The sequence below is a fragment of the Pogona vitticeps genome, chromosome 5, assembly GCF_051106095.1.
Source record: "Pogona vitticeps strain Pit_001003342236 chromosome 5, PviZW2.1, whole genome shotgun sequence".
NCBI classification, from domain to species: Eukaryota; Metazoa; Chordata; class Lepidosauria; order Squamata; family Agamidae; genus Pogona; species Pogona vitticeps.
In genome coordinates this window covers 128609075-128628459 of record NC_135787.1, presented here as the reverse complement: position 1 = coordinate 128628459, position 19385 = coordinate 128609075, and the positions used below count along the sequence as shown (strand labels likewise).

General features: G+C 39.7%; 1 long non-coding RNA gene across 1 annotated transcript; it reads left to right on the top strand.

The window, feature by feature from the left end:
- The first annotated feature begins 202 nt into the window (after nt 1–202).
- LOC140707735 (uncharacterized) lies at nt 203–9404 on the top strand. Its single transcript, XR_012087906.2, has 2 exons — nt 203–263; nt 2187–9404. It is a non-coding gene; the product is annotated as an uncharacterized LOC140707735 (long non-coding RNA).
- Nucleotides 9405–19385: the final 9981 nt, after the last annotated feature.

The following is a 19385-nucleotide window of genomic DNA, read 5'->3' as shown; positions in this document are numbered from 1 at the left end:
GGAGGGCAGGGTGTTCACTACAATCATCCATTGTAGTTCTCCAAGTTAATTTTCTGTTCCTAGTCTGTCTTTTCTAGTGAAATCTCTGTAGAATCTTTATATTTCACTGTCCATCATGACATTGATGTGTGGTGCTTTTTTTGCATGTTTTACAACAGCTTTGAATTGTATATTCATAGTGTCTTATTTAACTTTCAGCCTGGAGATTCCTAGTCTCCACGCCAGTCAAGGCCTTTTTCCATTCCTGTTCCAATCTAGATATGGTAAGTGTACAAGCAACATATAGACTGAAATCCTGTTGATTTGCATAGTGAGTCACACCTAGAGCAGACTAATTGAATCGGTAGAGATCTGCTGATTTAGCTCCTCCATAAGTTCCTTTGATTCAATGGACCTGCTCCACTTGAAACGTTCTCTGCTAAGCAATACGATTTCCAACATATTATGGTGATTCTCCATTGCCTTCCACATCTCAAGTACTACACCTAAATACGATGTCTACCATCATGACCACAGTTTTCCACACAGTAGTCCAACCTCAGTATGCTTTATATTCTGCCCCTGATTGGTATTGGCTCGGAATGTGAATGCCAGAGCATCTCACCTGAGGTTGCCATGTATCTTCTGTCAGGGAGGATGGTCTTCTGCTTAAGGAGCTAACAGAGGGCAGTCCTTCTTTTAAATGTGTCCTCCCTTTGAAGGTTCTCCACACCAAGTCTGATCTAAAGGACTTCAAAGGGAAATCAGTGACCTTGAAGTTGCCCATGAGTACCAAGAACTTGGACAGTAAACTCAGCAGACAGACAGGTTACCTAGTTACGATCTTTCCTACTCATGCAAGTTGCATGATATAATTCTTCTTAAATCATAAAAAATTCTAATTATATATCTGTATGCTTAAATTAACATATGACACTTCATCCAAATCAATATCCTCTTTTACTTTCTTTTTTGATGATGCATGTCCTACTTTTGCATCTGAAATGCCAGTGGCCAATGTACCATCCACTGAGTTTCCCTGGCTGACCAGGGATTTGATCCCAAATCTAATGATTTTGCATCAAGCACTCAATGCATGACACAACACTGGCTATCAAGTGATACCATTATTAGACTAATAAAATCTCAAAAAAAAAAAAAAAAACAGACTACCTTCTGAGTTCTGCAGAACTCTTTATTAGGCTGGGCTTTGCAGAGCTGGAGGGCATCTAGCGGCTGTGTTGCACTGATGCTCTTGGTACCAAGAGATGAACTGAGTGGGAGGAGAAGTGTTCTAGTCTTGTACCGGGGAGACAGAATTTACCAGGAATCACTTGAGTGGAAGGTCTTTCAAAAGTGGACTTTGTTTAACTCTCCTAGTACACATTGCTGATGATATGTAGTTGCTTCCCATATCCTTTTCTAAGGTGAGTTGGACAAACTCTTGAGGGTTGAAGGGCCTAGTACTCCTAGCAACTGCATTGCCGGCCCTTCAAAATGACAACAGAAACGAGTTTTTTTAAAAAAATCCTTTGAAAGTGTTCTAAAAATTGCATACTTTTTACTAAAAAGAGTTTGTTTTAGATAAGGCCATGTTTTAGATAAGGATTGTGCCCCTAGATGTGTACTTTTTCCATTTGGAGAGAAATCCATTGGGCAATGAGGCCTAATTTTCCCTTGAGAGTGGTGGTCCTGGGGCTGTTAAAATGGCCTTTGAATCCCCATCTGATTACTTTTACAATAATAAAAAAGTCCTTTTTCTCTTGCCTTGACTTAAAATCAAAGTAAAGTATGATATAATCAGTGGCCAATATCAGTCAAATAAATTAAGTTACCTTACTTTCTTACATGTTTTAACACAGAATTGTATTTCAGTAAAGCATTCTTTCTCACAATCAATTACTTCTTTTTATTTTGATATTTGTTGGATGCAATTATGATTTTTCACTGCAGTATGCTGACCTGCTAGATACTGTGTTTTTTCCCCCTGTAAGGATGATTACTTAGTACCTACTTTTTGACTTTAAAAAAGATGGTGCATTTGTGATGTTCAAAGTGATTTATGGCCTGTATTCCACAAATACTGTGAATTGCTTTGAATGTCATAAAATGCATGACGATCAGAATACTAACAAGAAAAAGAAAAAAAAAACACCCGAATTAATAACTCATCTAGTCAACCTACTTGATGTTTGCTTGCCTTTCAGATATTCCACATCTGTGGCGATGCACAGAGGATTGACTCTGCCATTATTACCATGTATCACATCAGTTTGCCTGGTGATGTAAGGCAAAATGCTGTCCGTTTAGTCAAGTGGAAATTCGGTATCTGGCTGCAGAGCCAAAGGTTGGGAGTTTGATTCCCCACTGAGCCGCCCTGACAGAGACTGGACTCAATTATCCATAGGATCACTTACAGCTCTGTAGCTCTACAATCTAAGATTATATCCTGTAATGAAGAACCTTTAAAAAAAACGAAGGGTGTCTGTTGCACAAGGTACATTTTACCATGGGTACATTCAGCACTTCTGCTTGGAGCCATAAGCAGTTTATTTCTGCGTTTCCTGACAATGCCTTCAGCTTTCCCTTTTACTCCTTTTCACAGCCACATAACAATAGCTTTTTCTAATTATAATGATGGGGATCCCAGGAGTCTTCTTGCATTCCTGTTATAGTATTACAGCATGAACCTATGCATACTCACCCAACCCCTCAGTCCCAGTTCAATGGAGCATATTCTCCTGTAGCTACTTATAGGATTACAGCAACAATGGACAAGCACCAGTGGTGCAGGAGACAGTTTTTGATGCCCGGGACCTGCTGTGGGCCACACCACATGCTCAAAATGAAACAAAAATCAGACAAAAGTCCACTACTGGTTTCTTTAAAAATTAAGTATGCACTCTAGAAGGAAGAGGTATTAGTGTCAACTCAATTTATTTAGATGTTGTTGTTGTTTTTTTGAAAAAAAGTGTGAGATAAGAGTGTGCAGCATTGTGATGCTCAGAACATTTTTTTTTGTTTGCATGATATCATCTTCAAATGAAGTTATTGAAGTATGTGCAATTGTTGTTTTAAAATGAGGGCTATTGTGAGGCTGTATGTAAGCTTACAAACATGTGGGTGTTTCACACCTTCAGACATCATAGAATAGGGCCTGGACCCTCTCTACGGAATAAATCCAACTGCCAGCTACCTGCTGTAGATCTATGAACAAACAGGACTTGTTAAATCAATACTTATGCAAGTCCTATTGATTAAATGGTTCTACTCTGCTTGAGATTAATGAGAGGATTCAACTCTCCATCTCCATTCTTGAATTCAGATACCCAATTTATATTTGGAGACAGCTGGGAACTGCCCATCCCTCTCTGTAACAATGCTTAAAGGAGCATTTACCATCATTAGACAAACCCACAACTGAGAAAGTTCATTGTGGCTGGGAGTTTCTTATACGCCATATATTAAAAGTACAGTCACAAATAATTCTAATGAAGAAGAAAAGTAGGAGACATCTAAAGAGGATCAGGTACCCACCTAAGTTGTTTTCAGAAGAGGTAAGACTTAACATGGGAAGGTCCATCCTGTCTTTCACTGCGTCAAACGAACAAACAAACAAGACAAGATCATAATGCATATTGAATATGTATAAATTTGGACCACAAATCCATGACTTTGGTTTTTGTCTAAGTCATAGAGAGGTATAATGATGGCAAGAACAAAACCAAAACCAACACCTTATGCAGTTCTTGGTTGTCTCAACAGAAATAGCATCCAGTGCAAGGGAAGTCATAGCACCACTATACTCTGCTTTGGCTAAACCTCTTCTAGATTATGGTGTCCAGTTCTGGGCACCACAGTTTTAGAAGGAAATCAGCAGATTGGCATACGTCAAAATGAGGCTGAGCAAGATGGTGAATGAGATGCTGATTAAACAATATGAAGGCATTCCTGATTATAAGAGCTGTTACAGAGTGGAACACATTGCCTTGGAAAGTGGTGGCCTCTCTTTCATCGACAGAGTTAGACAGCCACCTGTCAGAGATGCTTTAGCTGTGGATTACTGGACTGACTGGAGGCCAGAGTAGAGTTCTTTTGGTGGGCTGCTGTCCTACTCTACACAGTACAATGATTTTCAGTTGCTACTGGTAACTTTATTCAGTTCCAATGCTTTCAGCATTACTCCACCTAATATTTCATTACCCTGTTGATCCTCCCACTTCCCTCTTTCCTCTTCTGTGTTCTCTGGTGTTTTGTAAAGCTGCCCCTCCTGCTCATCTAGCACCTTGGAAGTTTCACCTTCACCCTTATTCAATTTAGCTGTGCTTTCAACTTGCCTGGCCCACACCCAATGAACAGGCTTTGGATCTGGTGGAGATTGAATTGTGCATTCAGCCCCGCCAGGGTGGTGGGACTGCTCCACACACAGCTGTCACTCCATAATGAAAATCATGCTAAGGAAAGGCAGAAAAGAAATGATGCATTTATGTTAGAAATGAAAATACACAGAAAGATGAACTTACATGAAGCTTAAGTGCATGTGTGAGAGAGAGGGGAGAAGGAGAGTAAGAAATGGATTTGTTTTCTGTCCCATTGAAATAAATAGGATTTAATTAGTATATTTTTTAAGACTGGGTTTGAATATTTTGAATTCAGCTCATTTTCAATTGACTGACAGTTGTTACTCTCCTGTATTTTGGGTTAGCGTATTTTGCTGCTCCATTCTGACCAGTAAGCTCATTTGCATCCTGTATTGTTATTATTTCATTTGAAGCAGGAAGTATTGAGCTTATCTTTATTTATTACACTTGTTCTGAGGTGCTATAGATTTTAGGGCAATTTTATTAACTCAAAAGAAGACAAGTTATGCATTTGGATGAGTGGCTGATACTACCAGGCAGCTCGCTTGATACTGCCAGTGGCAATGACAAGAACAATAATGCTTCAACCTCCTGTACACCTTTCCGTTCTGTGGAGCTAGTGTGGTGCAGTTGCTAAGAAACAGAACAGCAAATCACAGAGTTCCCGCTCTGAATTCTGCTTCAGCCATGAACTCTGTAGGTGGTCTTGGGAAGACTCACAGCTAGAAATTTAGAGCTGGTTGGTCTGAAGAATCACTATTATAGTTGAATGAAAAGAAGGTGATATTTGTACATATATTAGGATTTAGATTTAGTTTATTATTTAGATTTAGTTCATTACAAATGTTTATTAATCTACAAAAATGTAAATACACAGAATGGTTATAAACAGAAAACCCTATCCTGAGCCCAGAGAACTATGAGCCTTTTTATATGTGGCTGTGGACCAGCTTTTTCTTCACACTGCGACCCTTGACAGGCAGTTCTCTTCTCCATTTTGTGAGACCTGTCCACAAACAAATAAGCTGGGCAGACAAAGGCTAGTTGAAGCAATGTGTCCTGCCAGACAGAACATCTGCACCATTAGTGGATTATGGGTGATATTATGGGTGTTTTGATGATGTTTCAGCTGCTGAGTATGGCAGTAGGCAGAACTGAGATGATCCACTTCCTCTTTCTACTCAAGATTAGCAGGAGGAAAAAAGCTGGGATCAAGCTGAAAAGTACATAACAGCAACAGTGTAACACGCTTATTTTCCCTAGTTGCTAACAAAAGTCATAGAATGGCATATGTCATTTTTGACGTGGGAATATGAACACCCATGCTTTCTTTTAATACATTCAACACCTCTTCCCTTAAATATATCATCTGGAATCACCCTTATGTATCTAGCTTTTTGTCCTCACTGTGCCTCACAGGAGAGGCCTGTATAGACTGGGGCAAGCTACTCAGTCCTGGAGAGCCACCTGAAGAAGGCACTGGTAAATCAATGCTGAATACTTTATAACAAGGAAACCATGACGGAGGAAGCCATAAATCAGAATCTACTTGATAGTTCATAATCATCATTGCATCTGTGGCCCTATTTAGGCATTCTTATTGCTACATACTGTCTTGTCACGTCTGACTCAAGTTGACTCTAATAAGAGTTTTTGAAGTATGTGAGAGGTTTAAAGGGTGGTTTACGCAGGGAGTTTCTAGATATGAGTGGGGAATTGAATCCAGGTAGCCCTCCATTTTGTCTCTCTATCTGTGAAGAACTCAATCTGAAGAAGAGGCATTTCTATCTATGGAACATCTCCCAGCTGTTTATAAATTGTTCAGAACCAGGTTTCTTGATTATGTGGAATTGCTCTACAGATAGAGAAGTCTCTCATCTTTGTGTGCGGTTCACATAAAGAGAGCTAGCATGCGGCAGGTGGGGCTATGCCTTCCATCCAGTGATTCGTTTTGCAAGTAGGGTTTCCTAAATAGGTGTTCTTCATAAATATGATCTTGTGTGTGTGTGTTTTCTAATAACACTAGTAATTCAGAATTATACAGTATCTCTTAGAGTTACTGGACAAAACATCACTTATTAAGAAACTGTAATCAGCTTACAAAGCCCAACAAATAAAAATAAAACCACAAACAATACAAACAGGAGCATTCTGAAAATATCCTCCCTGGGATATGTTTCCATTCATTTTATACTACTAAAATATTCAATTTAGAGCTGCTCTGAGATCAGAAATGGTAATCTTGAGTGATAACTAAGCAAAGTACAACTGAGCCTTTGCTGCTGTTACTGAAGATCTTCTTCTTTCCCAGCAAGTGGAGCTGCAATGTGCGTAAAGACCAATATTTCCTCTTGAAGTACCCACAGGGCAAGTTGATGACAGTTTTATGCTTGACTGGAAATGGAAGGAGAACCACTTGAAAGTCATGTCCCCAAACTCATTCTGGCATGCCACCAACGCATATGCTTTTTTTGGACTACCTCACAGAAATTATCTTTAAATGAGATTTTGCTTAGGAAGATCTATCATGCATGAATGAACTCAATAAAATAATTATTTTGCTTAAATAAGTAAGACATGTGTGATGAGGTGGGAAGGCAGAACATGTGGCTGATGCAAGAACTATTAGGTATTATGAATACAGATACAGTAGATCCCACAAAAGATTTAAGAAACAGTGAGTTACTCACAGACCTATATACAGGTTTGAAGAGATTTGCCCAGTTCTCCAGTGTGTCCCCTACTACCATGAGAGTCTGGTATATCTGACATCAATGAAAAACATTACTGTTTTAATTTTTCTTACAAATGTCTTGGAGTTGATTCAATGTAATCATCTGGAACAGTGGCATAAATATCCAGACCCTGTATAGGCTTTAGTTAGGGATTAACATATGTGAGGCACCTATGCAAAGCTGCCAGGTCTTGGCACCAGAGCTGGATTGATGGGTAGTTTAAATGAACAAACTGATAGTAGGTTGAGATGCTGACTGATTTTTTAATGTCAAAAGGCAATGGCTGTAAGAAATGCTTCATTGTTGCTGCTATTGTGAGTGCTAAAGTGTGTGTGTGTGTGTGTGTGTGTGTGTGTGTGTGTGTGTGTGTGTGTGTGTGTGTGTGTGTGTGTGTTAGTTATTTTGGCTGAGCTACATGGCCTCTGCTTCAATATGAGATGAAGATGAAAAGCAGCTTTCTGCCTAGAAAGCAACAGCAGTTCTGACAATAAGCTCTGAGGAAATTGTTTCTCAGTCAAGGCCTCCGTATATTAAGGGGCCTTAGCCAGAGCATTGTGTGTTCTCCTTCCAGAATGGACATAATTTACAAAAACGTATAATTTGTTGCCCTTCATTCATTTATATTTTTCAGCACCAGATTAAAACTTCAGGTTAACCCCCCCATTTTAAAAACACATGTGACATTACTTTTTTGAGTAACATCAACAATTTATGTACATTTCTTTTGTGGAGTAATTTCAAGAGGATTGGTTTTGCCTTTTTAAAGTTAATTAAAAACACAACTTAATTATTAATTATTTCTATTTATGATTAATGTAACAACTTAATTTCATCATTTAAAAATATTTTAATTCTCCCCTCCCCAAGTAGTTTGATGTTAGCTGGTTAATTTTTCCAAGCTATGCCTCTCTTCCTCTGGACAAATATCAGCCTGAACAGTTTAAGGCAATGCCTGGCTTCTTTTGGATGTAACAAGAGCCTGGATTTTGTTTTTAGGGCATTAGGGCAGCCACCTGAAAAGAAAGACAGGGCTCCTACATCTTTATGAAGACATAGAGAACCACACCATTTCCATCATCGGTTTGAGACATAGCTGTTGGGAGGGGGTAAGTTGGGGGTCAGCTAGAGAAAAGCTTTTCCCAAGAGAAGAGTTCCTGTGTAAGTTTGCAGAGTGCTGCCCACAAGTATGAAGAATGTAATTGCCAAATTAGCTCCAGCTGCCTTTTCAGAGAGCCATGCAAGTTTCCCAATGTTCCAGAACATTCTGAGGGAACTGGGTTTGGAGTGGCTTATGGGTGTCATGGCTAAGGCTTGAAGTTTATAAGAATACCTGGAGAGAGGTTGGAATGGGCTTGTGGATGTTAGCTTGTTGTTTGAAGTTGCACTCTGTACAAACCCAGAAGTCTGTTTACCATTACTGTAAGTTTTCTGTATTGCAGGTATTTACAGTAGGTTAGGTTGTCTTTATTTCTTTTCCCGGTGGCTGTTGTTTCCAGACTATTCCAAGAGCAAAGTGTGCTGCATATATACCGCCTCATAGCATTTAAACATTCTCTGGGCAGTTTACAGTTTAATTATGTAGGCTACACATTGCCTCCCTCCCATCCCAGCTGAGCTGTGTACTCTGTTTTTACTGAGGTTAGAAGGATGAAAGGCTTTTTCAGGAGCTACCCTTGCTTGCACGCTTTTAGCCAGCACTTCTAAACAACTGTACACACACATACTGTGTAGGTCTCAATGTATGTTCATAGGTGTTGAGTCTGCCTTGTCTACTTATTTACTTAATTTATTAACTCTATTTTTATCCTGTCTCCGAAAAAGGGACCCAAGGAAGCTTAGAAATAACATATTCAAAGATAATCACAATAAACTACAATTTTAAAATACTGTTAAGCATATGCCAATATTAAAAACTCATTTCCTTGTGGATGTCTCCCCCCCCCCGCAAAAAAATGTGCTCTGCTCATACATTATGAATGTTTCAAGTTCCATATGCTATAATAATGAAAATTGCCCTTGATTTTGGGAATCATTTTCTGTCTGGATTGACAGAATTTTAAATGAAAGTGTTCTTTAATGGCTTTACTTCGAAGCATTGTACTGCATCAAAATGCACTAGTAGTCCTCATGTGGACTTTTAATTGTGCCTCATAACAGGAGATTGAAATTGAGCCATTTGAATTACAAATGAATATATTGTGTTACAAAGGTACCAGTTGTCTTATGGAGAGTGCTAAAACTATACATCAAATATACTTTCAACAGAAATATTCCAGATCTTTAGGACAAAGCTATTTTAGAAATCTGAAATCTTGTTTTAAAAGAAAAACTATCCAGAAGGACATCTGAGGCTGCACATATGCTGCTTACATGGAGATAAAGATAAATCATGTTGTACAGAATTACAAATGAATATATTAGTAGCTGGCTAGATAGTTCAGTGAATTGGGGAGCTGGCTGCAGAGCCATAGATTGGAAGTTTGATTCCACCACCCCCTCCCCCATGCGTCCCAGGAGAAGAGCCAGCTTATACACCTTGGATAAAATGCATAGTCCCAGAGCATCCCCAAATGAAGGAAGTGGTAAACCAGTGACTTAATTTTCATTCTATATACTGTAATATTGTATACAGGCATGCATTGGCATGCATGGAGAATGACTGGATTCTGATTGGCAGTGATGAGTTAATTGTTTACCAGGACAGTCTGTTGAAACAGTTGCGTTAGAGACCAAATACATGTGGATGCAACTGTGTGGATTGACTGATATGGTACCCAGTTGTAGATATGCTTTTATACTTATATTCAATTCTTCAAAAAGCCTCTGATTTATGAATATGTAGATATTGTGCTTCTGTATCCATGATTTAAAAAGCTAGGAATGGCCCAGTATTGCTGCATAGGATCTTACCCGCATTGCCAGCGGGAAAAAAGAATGCCAAGCTTTATATAGGAATATTGACAACATCAATGGCAGCAGTCACGATGGTCTACAGTATACCCTCTTCTGCTCACTACTATTCACACTTCTTGGAAAATAGCCCTGACAATTGTCTTGTGTTTGGGTGCGAAGTGGTTAGCTGATGAAAAACAGAGTCAGCTTATTGGATTTTCCCCTGAGTGGTGTCACTTTATAAAATTTATAAAAATTCTTTTTGGAATTGTATCACACACACACAACTGGTATACATAGTCAAAGGTGGGTCACCAAAATAGTATAGGCTGTATGTGATTCACCAAAACTTTTCTGATTCTCTTCTTAAAGGGGGCAGTGTAAGTTCAACCCTGGAACCACTTCTGTGCAAGCTAGTTATGCAACAAGCAATTGAGAAATATGAGAAATGGATGTGGGGAAAGATGCCCACAAATTGCAAAAATTGATACCATTCCCATTAGGATTTGTATTCCATGCAGTCTTATCTACATTAAAGATGACATACTGGGAGTTTTTTCTGAACTTCCACTGCTGCTGGGTATTGCAGAAATGTCACTATCATCTCACAAGGAGCTCCTCTCACAGACATGTGCAACAAGAAGGCTTGGAAGTTATATTGCTGCTATTCCACTCCCAGCCTTGCTTCAAATGGTATTATGGACCCAGGTCCACCATCTCTTCCTTTTCCCATCACTCCTGAATTCTGAGTGCATCAATGCTGAACAAGCATAACACATGCATAAACAATTGGACACTGAGCCAATGAATCATAGGATCATGGAATAATGGACTTAGAAGGAACCTATAAGGCCATCAAGTCCAATGAGCAAAAATGAGTGTCTAGCCCTTAAGTCGACCTCACATTAATAAAGGATGCATTTCTCTCCCTCCAGTGCTACTTGCTTTGCAGTTTGTCTCCATGGCTGTAAAATAAGAGAAACAATTCTCTGATATGTCAAGTACTTATATAGTTCTTCAGTAGTCCAATAACTTAACCTTTACCTCAGACCATGGAGTTCTCTTTCCTGGTTCATGCACACTTATTTTATTTAATTAATTGCCTGAATTTGCAGGCCTCTCTTATAGCAATCTAAACCTTTTACACTTCAAAAGCATATATTTGTCCTTTGTCTTCAGGAACTCAACTCTCCAGGTGCCTTTATTATAAATCTTGGACTACCTGCCTCTAAATACCTTTAATTAAGTGTGCTGCCACAAAAGTGCTTAAGGCAACTTTCATTTTTAAATGGGTATACCAGACCTAATGATCTGCTCATGTCTTCCTCCCCACTTTGATATAGCACAGAGGAGATTACCAGGTTTTAAATATTTAAATATTATTTTTATTCTTCATCCTTGCAGGGGTAACACCATAATAGTCCATTCAGCAACAAAAAGCGAAGAGGTATGTTTTCAAGGATAATCCCCCGTTTTTTCTTTTAGTTTGGGCATATTTTTAATTTCAAACTTTTTAAAATGTCAGAGGTAATAAAACAGATTTGATTCACTCTTAAACAGACAATGAAACAAAAAAGAAAAGAAAAATGAGACTCATGTGAGTCAGATGAAATAAGGTATTTCAGGAACATTACATATATAAAACAGACGAATTCTGAAAACTGGAGGATGGCACAGTCAACAAAGCGATTATACAATGTATATACAGTACAGTATGTGATATACACACACATATTGATATGTGTGGAGAGTGACTGGATTTTGACTAGCAGTGATAGGATGATGCAAAGGTGGAGGCAAAGAGGCAGTCCCGAAACCAGCAAAATCAGGGAGCTGGAGAGGGGACAGATTGTATTTCTCTTCAGTGTAGAAGGGATTGTCACTCTCGAATTGGCCTTCTCAGCCACACTAGTCGCTGTTCCAAGTCCTCCATACAGAGCACGATAGTATAGTCTCTTGAGACTGAAGAATGCCTAATCTAATCTGATATCATGATATTGTCAAAAAAGGGAAGTTTCTAGGCTTAGTGGAGCTGCTTTAAAAATAAAGAATCCAAAGGCTCACTAGCTAGAACCAGATTTTAATTTTTAATTTAAAAAAAAAAAACATTACATGGAAAATGTCGCAAGGTCTATGGGAACTCACTAGGTCCTGTATACTTGCTCATGTAGAGAGCCTGCATATAAGTTGGAACGTCTTCTCTGCAGCCATCTGACTCTTCTGGTGGAGAAGGCAAGAGAAGGCAGGTATTCCCCTACTCGAATATTGAAGAGAAATGGGTAAGCAATGCCTGAACAGATCTCAAGTGTTTCTGAAAAACTTAGCTTGACTTGAGGCTTTTAATATTTCAGTGGCCAAAATCCTATCCATGTTTGTTTCAGGTTTGTGTAATTTGCCACAGTTCATTGCTGAGGTACCAGAGTGAATTTTGATGACATACTTGCTCATGTGCTCAAATGAGATGTTCAATGGCACCCAATCAGTTAGCCACAATTAGCTGCAACAAGTTTGTGTGAATCTTATGTGAACACCAGTAGGATTCTGGCCAGAGACTGTATTTCAGTAGGAAAAGATAATTTATTGTTATGGTTAAACAAATGGGAGTCCTGGTGTGATCAGATGGCACATAATGCCATTTTGGTACGGTCATGTTTGTATTTGACCCCCTCCACTGCCAGTATAGGGACATGGTGGCGCTGCGGGCTAAGCCACAGAAGCCTGTGCTGCAGGGTCAGAAGACCAAGAAGTCGTAAGATCGAATCCATGTGACGGAGTGAGCGCCCGTCGCTTGTCCCAACTCCCACCAACCTAGCGGTTCGAAAGCATGCAAATGCAAGTAGATAAATAGGGACCACCTCAGTGGGAAGGTAGCAGCGTTCCGTGTCTAAGTCTCACTGGCCATGTGACCACGGAAGATTGTCTTCCGACAAAACGCTGGCTCTATGGCTTGGAAATGGGGATGAGCACCGCCCCCTAGAGTCGGACACGACTGGACAAAAATTGTCAAGGGGAACCTTTACCTTTTACCTTTACTGCCAGTATATGGAGTGTCTAATAAGGATCCACACAGTCAGATAATCGGCTTTTTAAAAAACCTTACTGGTTTTCATAGTCTTTCTTCTTTTAGCCGGGTTACAGATATCCTGTATGTAAATAAATGGAAATCATGAATCCTTGCCAACCAAACACAACCCACCCAGAGGTCTGCCATTAATGTTCTTCCTTCACTGGTCTGAAACACTCTATTGTAACTTTTTGCTGTAGGGTCGGTCCACTTGTGTTAACTGCATGAAAGATTCATAGGCAGGAAACAAGGACTGGGTGAGAGCTGGGTCTCGCAAATGGAAAAGTGTGACTGATGCTAGAGGACCAGCTGAAATGCAGAGTTGGAAGGCACTTTGAGGAGTGGTAAGCAAAGATATACACCATTCTGTTTCTAGTGGCGTAACGTATATACACACAGAACTGGTCATGAGATATGCATTTCCTTCTGAAGACCATGTGAATCAGAAACCATGGATGCTGATCATTATCTTGTGCAGCATGGTTTCTTTTATTGCATGGCCTGCCTCAGGGTGCAAAAGCTACTCATGCTCAAAATCGAGTTTAATAAACTCGACAGTAAAGAGGAAGAGAAGACTCTTCTGGAAGGAGCTGTCTCATTACATGAATTCTTTTCTTTTACCCCTACTGTGCAGCCTTGTTTTTCAGCCCCAGGCGGCAGGCAAAGTGGACGGTGACCCAGGTCTTCCTGTTCAAAGCACAAGTCCGTTTTCTCAGCAGTCTGCCTTACAGGTGATCTTTCAAAGGGGATGGAAGCCAGCCTGAGTTCATTGTGTCAGATGGACTAAGGTTATGAAGGGGAACTCCCCTGTCATACTGGCACTGTTCTTCCATCTGAATTTAAATGTGGCTATTCCACAAAATAATATTTTTTTTCAGATAACATCATATTTTTTTTAAAAAATTGTACATTCAGAACACTACAGACAAAATAGGAACTCATATGATTTCGAACAGGAGCCACCTGTGAACTAATTCCAGCTTTTATGCCCAGGTTTCCATGTTTCCAGTGGAAAACACAAGACTTTCACCTTAGTAGTCAACACAGAACAACTTCATATTTTGTAGTGTAATTACCAGGAACTAAGGGTGCAGTCAGACTAGAGAAATACCCTGCTTCTTTTTGTGTGTGTGTCTTCTGCTTCCTGTATAGGCATGCATTGTGGTCATGTTGCATATATCTTGTGATAGTGGTTCATACATTTTTTTAACCATTCTGCTTTTTGTGTGTGAAGTAGATGCAGTACTTTTGTATACACCCTTCAAGCAGACATATCCCCTTCCTTTTCTTGTGCCCTTCTCGGCCCCTCCCCTTTTTTCTCTCATTTAAATTTTGTGTGGATACATCGTCGTGTTGGCAAAACACCCTTGCTGACCACATACTGATCTGGGCCATTTCTTCCTGTTTCCATGTGTTGTTACCCCTGTCTGAGGATAGTTGATAGGAGACCCAGCTCTCCTACCAACTTTCCTTGGGCTGAAGAAGCATATTTCAACCTAGTAAGAAAGAAGTCCAGTTGCCATAAATCAGCTTCCAGATAACATCTCCTGTAATATACGTATGCATTGCAATATAGCACCATATATTACTGGTGAGGGAGAAGGGAATTTGTCAGGGTAGCACCGAGTCCTGAAGAAATCTCTTCTTGTGCCAGTTTTATATTCTTTCATGTTTTACCAGCATGCAAAGTCAGTTGAACAGCAGCCATCCAGTGTTTTTTAATTTATTTTTTAATTTGCAAATTGTAGCATGAGTACCCTTCACTTATGATGTTGGCCCAAGTAACTGTTTTTCTGATGGGAGACTGGGATTTACTCAAAAACAGGAAGGAGAGTTAACTGGATGAGAAGACACCTAGAGGCTAGATATTAAAAAAGGGCTTTGCATGAAACTTTCCCAAAGAATTTTATGAAACATTTAATGGGGGTTTACTGAAAAAGAGAGAGAAAGAAAGACACTTCCATTAGTATGTTTCTTTTAACAATGGCTTAAAGATTAATGTGCAGCAGGACTAATTTTCTGAATGGAAAATCACTTTATTGATGTTTATGTTGCTAAGCTTTAGTTAACATTAACTGGTGATGCTTAGAGCATTTTGAAAAGAATTGGAAGGAGAGATGTCAGAAAAGGTGGTTGTAAAATATAAAATAGTTGGAAAGTGCTGTTATTCATCTTCCTGAATGAGGTAAAAGAGAAACAGACAAACAAGAACAATCAATACAATTTCAATCTAGGTGGAATTAAACACAGCAAATTAGAGTGTACTCTTAGTTGTGTTTGAACAAGACCTTTATTGTGTGTGCGCACACACACATATTTAGGTGTCTGCTTTTCAAAAGCAATATTCATGCATATCAGAATTGTTGGCTATTTGGATTTGACATGCAAATAACAATAGGAACCTGAAAGGCAGTGCTTTAGGCACCATAAAATAGTAATAGTACTATTTTACTGTAAAAGTAATTGGGAAGCGAAGACCTTTATATTTGTCATCTGTCACGATTTTTCTTATTTCTAACAAAGCATCTACGTACTTCACCTAAACAGAGACAGTGGTCTGCTCTCCATCATTTGTCTGTGTAGGACCTTGCACAAAGGAAAATTCAGCTAAAAGGTCATGCTGCTTTCTATAACATTAGTGTAATAAGGTCAAGGAAGTCTTTGAAAAGATTCTGAAAACTAACATCTGTCACAACAGGCCAAATAGTTCTTCTGGTCCAATATATAGTAAGAAGCAGAAAGACTATTCAGGATGTTGTACTGCATTTTGGAAGTAAAGATTTTGATACCAGAACCTCATTGGTAACCATGTGGCATTGGGTATGCCAACCTGCAACATCCCTCCAGTTGATACCTGGGCATGAGAGATGGAGCCATAGGTCTGACATGAAGCCATGAAGGCTGAGAAGTAATTACATATGTTGTTGTGTAGGCATCCTTCATTCTCGAGAGACTATGGTAACGTGCTCTGTATGAAGGTCTTGGAACAGTGTCTTGTGTGGCTGAGAAGGCCAATTCGAGAATGACAATCTCTTCCACATTGAAGACAAATACAATCTGTCCCCTGTCCAGCTCCCTGGTTTTGCTTGTTTCGGGACTGCCTCTTTGCCTCGGCCTGCTGTACAAGTGTCTCTTCAAATTGGGAGAGGCCATGATGCACCGCCTGCCTCCAGGCTGAACGCTTAGACGTCAAAGTTTCCCATCGGTTGAGGTCCATTCCTAAGGCCTTCAGATCCCGCTTGCAGATGTTCTTGTAATGCAGCTGTGGTCTCCCTCGGGGGCGGCTTCCCTGCACTAATTCTCCATACAGGAGATCTTTTGGAATCCGACCATCAGCAATTCTCACGACGTGCCCAAGCCAACGTAGACGGCACTATTTCAATAATGTATACATGCTGAAAATTCCAGCTCGTTCTAGGACTACTCTATTTGGAACTTTGTCCTGCCAGGTGATACAAAAAATGTGTCGGAGGCAATGCATATGGAGGGTGTTCAACTTCCTCTCCTGCCATGCACAAAGGGTCCAGGACTCGCTGCAGTATAGGAGTGTGCTCAGGACACAGGCTCTGTAGACCTGGATTTTGGTGTATGCCGTCAACTTCTTATTAAGCCATACTCTCTTTGTGAGTCTAGAGAACATGGTAGCTGCTTTCCCAATGCGTTTATCCAGCTCGACATCTAGGGAGAGAGTGTCAGAGATTGTTGAGCCAAGGTACACAAAGTCATGAACAACCTCCAATTCTTGCATGGAGATAGTAATAGAGGGAGGTGAGTCCACGCCCTCGCACATGACTTGTGTTTTCTTCAGGCTGATAGTTAGTCCAAAGTTTTGGCAGGCCTTGCTAAAATGATTTATGAGTTGTTGGAGGTCTTCAGCAGAGTGGGCAACAATGGCTGCATCATCGGCAAAGAGGAAATCCCGCATGCATTTCAGTTGGACTTTGGTCTTTGCTCTCAATCTAGTGAGATTAAAGAGCTTTCCATCTGATCTAGTCCGGAGATAGACAGCTTTTGTTGCAGTTCAAAAGGCCTGCTTCAGCATGACAGCAAAGAAGATCCCAAACAGGGTCAGCGCAAGGACACAGCCTTGTTTTACTCCGCTTCCGATGTCAAAAGGATCTGATGTTGAGCCATCAAAAACTACAGTGCCCTTCATTTCCTCATGAAAGGACCTGATGATATTAAGGAGTTGAGGTGGACATCCAATCTTGGGAAGTATTTTAAAGAGTCCGTCCCTGCTAACCAAGTCAAAGGCCTTTGTGAGATCTATGAAGGCCACAAAGAGTGGCTGTTGTTCCCTGCATTTCTCCTGCAGCTGTCTGAGGGAAAATACCATGTTGGTGGTGGATCTATTAGCTCGAAATCTGCACTGTGATTCTGGATAGACTCTGTCTGCAAGCACCTAGAGTCTCTTCAGCACAACACGGGCCAGCAGCTTCCCTACAACGCTGAGAAGAGAGATACCATGGTAGTTATTGCAGTCGCCCCTGTTGCCTTTGTTCTTATACAATGTGATGATGTTCACATCCTTCATGTCCTGTGGTACTCCACCTTCTCTCCAGCAGAGACAAAAGACTTCATACAGCTCAGGGTGATGATCTCTTTACAGCACTTCAAAACCTCAATGGGGATGTTGTCCTTTCCAGGTGCCTTGCCAGAGGCAAGGGAATCCAAGGCCGCTTTTATTTCTGCTAAAGTTGGTTCAGTGTCCAGCTCTTCCAAGACAGGCAGGCACTCAATGTTATTTGATGCCTCTTCCGTTACTACATTCTCTCTAGAATATAGCTCAGAGTAGTGCTGCACCCAGCGTTCCATCTGCTGTGTTCGGTCCTGGATGATCACGCCTGTAGTAGACTTCAAGGGAGCAGATGGTGTTGATGGTGTTGATGGCTGCCTTAACTTAATGAAATGAAGATAAGCCAGCTCCTTTCACCAGATTAAGGACACCATAGGCAGTGTATTCTGATTGTATATTGTTTTCATTGTTCTTTTAAAAAACAAAAACAAATAATTCATTGGTTTTATTGTATATCACTTTTATAGTCTACTGCATCTTAAAATAAAATGTGGTTATATTTAACTCAATTAGCACCTCCATTTTTCTTCATTGGCTCAACACATAGACTTCATAGATTATGATCCTAGAGCCCAGGCTTGGGGAAAAAAGGGCCAGTCATGGAAGAGCGCATATGTGAATCTGGAACTTTACTCCAAACTATAGACAGCCTAACCACACTGATTACATAAACTGGTGTGATGATGTGAAATATTATTCATGACTTCTCCACTAGAACAATTTTTGTTACGGTCTCAGTTCTCCAAAGGGAAGGAAAAATTGGGAGTTTGGCTACACTTAAAATAAGGGGGTCTGTTCTCTTGGCCTGGGTTAGTTTTGTGGGATGAGCTGAAAACTGGGGTCCCAGTTAATTAATTTTGATTTTCATACAAGAGACAAAAAATTTTCATTCTTTATCTCCCAAATTACTCCATTTAAGATAAGTGTTAAATTACTGTACAATGTTTTAAATGATTTTTAAGATATTTGCTATATTATGATGTTTTTATTATGTTTGTAAGCCGCCCAGAGTAGACTTTGTCTAGGGAGGCGGGGTAAAAATCTAATAAAATAAGTAAGTAATACAGTAGGTCACTTATTAGTCTATGTTCATTGGAGGAATATAATAAAGATCCTATTTAATGTCCACTGTTCTTTTAATGACAATGTATTAAATAACTATAAGTAATGTACTGTATCTTTTTACCCTTCCTCTTCTACTGAGAAATTACTCTTTCTAAGTGGAAGACAGAACTTCATGTAATTTGGCTTAACAGTTAAATATCATCCCACAGTATATTTTTTAAATTATATATAACTTCATGAGAAGTGGCTGGGAAATGGTATTGTTTGTAGTTTGTATTTTAAAAAATAATAATAAAAAGTGAACACGACAAATAAAATTTAAGGCTTCCATCTGAAACACAGGTAAGGAAGGCTGATTGAGCATTATGAGTCAGGCTTCAGAATAAACTTGTATAGATTCTGTAATGTACGCTATTTATTAAAGCACTTTAAAAGAGCCTTTCATCCTTATAGATAGTGGGTGGCATTCAAATGTAATAAAAGCCATAAAAATTCCAAAATACCATATCAACATTTAAAAAAGAGGATGAAATAAACACAGTAAAATAAAGGGGAAATGTAATGAAATGCCTGGATAAACAAAAAAAGGTTTTGTATTCATGACAGTCCTATATCCAGTACGGAATAGGTGGACTGTCACAACCAAGAAGGTTCTGTCTGTTGACAGACACTATGCCCAGGTTACCTGCAAGTAATCACCCTTGAGTATTGCA